This window comes from Oncorhynchus clarkii, chromosome 12, assembly GCF_045791955.1.
Source record: "Oncorhynchus clarkii lewisi isolate Uvic-CL-2024 chromosome 12, UVic_Ocla_1.0, whole genome shotgun sequence".
NCBI classification, from domain to species: domain Eukaryota; kingdom Metazoa; phylum Chordata; class Actinopteri; order Salmoniformes; family Salmonidae; genus Oncorhynchus; species Oncorhynchus clarkii.
In genome coordinates, this window is record NC_092158.1 from 3,614,299 (window position 1) to 3,619,237 (window position 4,939).

Here is a 4,939-nt window from a genome sequence, read left to right on the forward strand (position 1 = left end):
ATTACCCAATAATAAAAAACCCTTTACAGGCCTTTTGCAGAGCGTCGGTTGGGTTTAATTTGACGCTCAGCCGTGTGATGATAACGGTGTAGGTGCCCTATGTTAGCCTTTCCTACCTATTATCTAACTTGCAATAAATATCAATAGTGGATCTTATATTCATTTTATCTCTATTTCCTCCACTGTCTTCTCATCTGCCCATAAAACACAACCTCCTCTCCACCAATTCACCTTAAAAGGCTCCTTATATATATATATATATTGCTATTCTGTGGTTTAGGACCTTATAAATGTAGTGGTGGAGGGGTCTTATAACCCCTCCCCTTCTATTAATACAACATAAGCATAATAATTATTATAACACATCAAACATTTGGTGCAGCCCCTATCATGACCCCGAGTTGACCCCATTAGCACAGCTGAAAACTGTTGTTTTAGCTAACACAACGTGCCATTGGAACACAGGAGTGATGGTTGCTGATAATGGGTCTCTGTAGATATTCCATTAAAAATCTGCCGTTTCCAGCTACAATAGTCATTTATAACATGAACAATGTCTACACTGTATTTCTGATCTTTTTTTTTGTTGCTTTTCTTTCAAAACAAGGACATTTGTAAAGGACCCCAAACGTTTGAACGGTAATGTGTGTGTACTATAGGTTAATGAGACAAATGTTATTGGGACAAAAATTAAAGGGCATTTAGTTGACCCACAGTTTGACTTTTTTTTTTTTGGGGGGGGGGGGGGGTTTACCCCTTTTTCTCCCCAATTTCATGGTGTCCAATGGTTAGTAGCTACTATCTTGTCTCATCGCTACAACTCCCGTACAGACTCGGGAGAGACGAAGGTTGAAAGTCATGCGTCCTCCGATACACAACCCAAACAAGCCGCACTGCTTCTTAACACAGCGTCATCCAACCCAGAAGCCAGCTGCACCAATGTGTCGGAGGAAACACCGTGCACCTGGCAACCTTGGTTAGCCGGCCCGCCACAGGAGTCGCTGGTGCGCGATGAGACAAGGATATCCCTACCGGCCAACCCCTCCCTAACCCGGACAACGCAAGGCCAATTGTGCGTCGCCCCACGGACCTCCCGGTCGCAAACCCAGGGTCTCTGGTGGCACAGCTGGTGCTGCAGTACAGCGCCCTCAACCACTGCACCACCCGAGAGGCCTGTTTTCGACATTTTGACAATAACGAGACAATCATTATCAGTGGTGTAAAGTACTTAAGTTAAAACACTTTAAAGTGCTACTTACGTCGTTTTTTGGGTATCTGTACTTCACTTTACTATTTATATTTTTTGACAACTTTTACATTTACTACATTGCCTAAGAAAATTATGTACTTTTTCACCTGACACCCAAGAGTACTCGTTATATTTTGAATGGTTAGCAGGACAGGAAAATGGTTCGATTCACACACTTATCAAGAGAACATCACTGGTCATCCCTACTGCCTCTGATCTGGAGGACTCACTAAACAGAGAACGTCCCTGGTCATCCCTACTGCCTCTGATCTGGAGGACTCACTAAACAGAGAACGTCCCTGGTCATCCCTACTGCCTCTGATCTGGAGGACTCACTAAACAGAGAACATCCCTGGTCATCCCTACTGCCTCTGATCTGGACGACTAACTAAACAGAGAACATCCCTGGTCGTCCCTACTGCCTCTGATCTGGAGGACTCACTAAACAGAGAACATCCCTGGTCATACCTACTGCCTCTGATCTGGAGGACTCACTAAACAGAGAACAACCTGGTCATCCCTACTGCCTCTGATCTGGAGGACCCACTAAACAGAGAACATCCCTGGTCATTCCTACTGCCTCTGATCTGGAGGACTCACTAAACAGAGAACATCCCTGGTCATCCCTACTGCTTCTGATCTGGAGGACTCAAAAAACAGAGAACATCCCTGGTCATCCCTACTGCCTCTGTTCTGGAGGACTCACTAAACAGAGAACATCCCTGGTCATCCCTGGTCATCCCTACTGCCTCTGATCTGGAGGACTCACTAAACAGAGAACATCCCTGGTCATCCCTACTGCCTCTGATCTGGAGGACTCACTAAACAGAGAACATCCCTGGTCATCCCTACTGCCTCTGATCTGGAGGACTCACTAAACAGAGAACGTCCCTGGTCATCCCTACTGCCTCTGATCTGGAGGACTCACTAAACAGAGAACATCCCTGGTCATCCCTACTGCCTCTGATCTGGACGACTAACTAAACAGAGAACATCCCTGGTCGTCCCTACTGTATCTGATCTGGAGGACTCACTAAACAGAGAACATCCCTGGTCATCCCTACTGCCTCTGATCTGGAGGACTCACTAAACAGAGAACAACCTGGTCATCCCTACTGCCTCTGATCTGAAGGACCCACTAAACAGAGAACATCCCTGGTCATCCCTACTGCCTCTGATCTGGAGGACTCACTAAACAGAGAACATCCCTGGTCATCCCTACTGCCTCTGACCTGGAAGACTCACTAAACAGAGAACATCCCTGGTCATCCCTACTGCCTCTGATCTGGAGGACTCACTAAACAGAGAACATCCCTGGTCATCCCTACTGCCTCTGATCTGGAGGACTCACTAAACAGAGAACATCCCTGGTCATCCCTACTGCCTCTGATCTGGAGGACTCACTAAACAGAGAACGTCCCTGGTCATCCCTACTGCCTCTGATCTGGACGACTAACTAAACAGAGAACATCCCTGGTCGTCCCTACTGTATCTGATCTGGAGGACTCACTAAACAGAGAACATCCCTGGTCATCCCTACTGCCTCTGATCTGGAGGACTCACTAAACAGAGAACATCCCTGGTCATCCCTACTGCCTCTGATCTGGAGGACTCACTAAACAGAGAGCATCCATGGTCATCCCTACTGCCTCTGATCTGGACGACTTACTAAACAGAGAACATCCCTGGTCATCCCTACTGCCTCTGATATGGAGGACTCACTAAACAGAGAACATCCCTGGTCATCCCTACTGCCTCTGATCTGGAGGACTCACTAAACAGAGAACATCCCTGGTCCTTCCTACTGCCTCTGATCTGGAGGACTCACTAAACAGAGAACAACCCTGGTCATCCCTACTGCCTCTGATCTGGAGGACTCACTAAACAGAGAACATCCCTGGTCGTCCCTACTGCCTCTGATCTGGAGGACTCACTAAACACAAATGCTACGTTTGTAAATGATGCCTGAGTGTTGGAGTGTGTCCCTGGCTATCTGTAATGATGCCTGAGTGTTGGAGTGTGTCCCTGGCTATCTGTAATGATGCCTGAGTGTTGGAGTGTGTCCCTGGCTATCTGTAATGATGCCTGAGTGTTGGAGTGTGTCCCTGGCTATATGTAATGATGCCTGAGTGTTGGAGTGTGTCCCTGGCTATCTGTAATGATGCCTGAGTGTTGGAGTGTGTCCCTGGCTATCTGTAATGATGCCTGAGTGTTGGAGTGTGTCCCTGGCTATCTGTAATGATGCCTGAGTGTTGGAGTGTGTCCCTGGCTATATGTAATAATGCCTGAGTGTTGGAGTGTGTCCCTGGCTATCTGTAATGATGCCTGAGTGTTGGAGTGTGTCCCTGGCTATATGTAATGATGCCTGAGTGTTGGAGTGTGTCCCTGGCTATCTGTAATGATGCCTGAGTGTTGGAGTGTGTCCCTGGCTATCTGTAATGATGCCTGAGTGTTGGAGTGTGTCCCTGGCTATATGTAATGATGCCTGAGTGTTGGAGTGTGTCCCTGGCTATCTGTAATGATGCCTGAGTGTTGGAGTGTGTCCCTGGCTATCTGTAATGATGCCTGAGTGTTGGAGTGTGTCCCTGGCTATCTGTAATGATGCCTGAGTGTTGGAGTGTGTCCCTGGCTATATGTAATGATGCCTGAGTGTTGGAGTGTGTCCCTGGCTATCTGTAATGATGCCTGAGTGTTGGAGTGTGTCCCTGGCTATCTGTAATGATGCCTGAGTGTTGGAGTGTGTCCCTGGCTATCTGTAATGATGCCTGAGTGTTGGAGTGTGTCCCTGGCTATATGTAATGATGCCTGAGTGTTGGAGTGTGTCCCTGGCTATCTGTAATGATGCCTGAGTGTTGGAGTGTGTCCCTGGCTATCTGTAATGATGCCTGAGTGTTGGAGTGTGTCCCTGGCTATATGTAATGATGTCTGAGTGTTGGAGTGTGTCCCTGGCTATCTGTAATGATGCCTGAGTGTTGGAGTGTGTCCCTGGCTATCTGTAATGATGCCTGAGTGTTGGAGTGTGTCCCTGGCTATATGTAATGATGCCTGAGTGTTGGAGTGTGTCCCTGGCTATCTGTAATGATGCCTGAGTGTTGGAGTGTGTCCCTGGCTATCTGTAATGATGCCTGAGTGTTGGAGTGTGTCCCTGGCTATCTGTAATGATGCCTGAGTGTTGGAGTGTGTCCCTGGCTATCTGTAATGATGCCTGAGTGTTGGAGTGTGTCCCTGGCTATCCATCAATATATTCATCAAATACAAATGGTGCCGTGTTGTTTTATAAGGAATATGAAAGTATTCAAACTTTTACTTTTGATACTTAAGGATATTTAAAACCAAATAATTTTACTCAAGTAGTATTTTACTGGGTGACTTTCACTTTTACTTCAGTAACTTTCTATGAAGGTATTTATACTTTTAATCAAGTCTGGTACTTTTTCCTCCACTGGTCATTATTCAAATGACAAAACATGTGATTTAATTATATTTTTGTCAAAATGACCAAGACTAGACTATATCACAAAAACGAATGCCAAAATGAACACTGTGCAAGTTAGGCTTGTTTTAATATTTGTTCTGAGCCAACTTCCCTAAGAAGCTGTCGTACCACTCCCAGTCCCACCCAGTCTTTTGTCATCATGTACGTACATAATCTACTCTGTGAGCTCATGGCTCGGTTTGAAACACGGAACT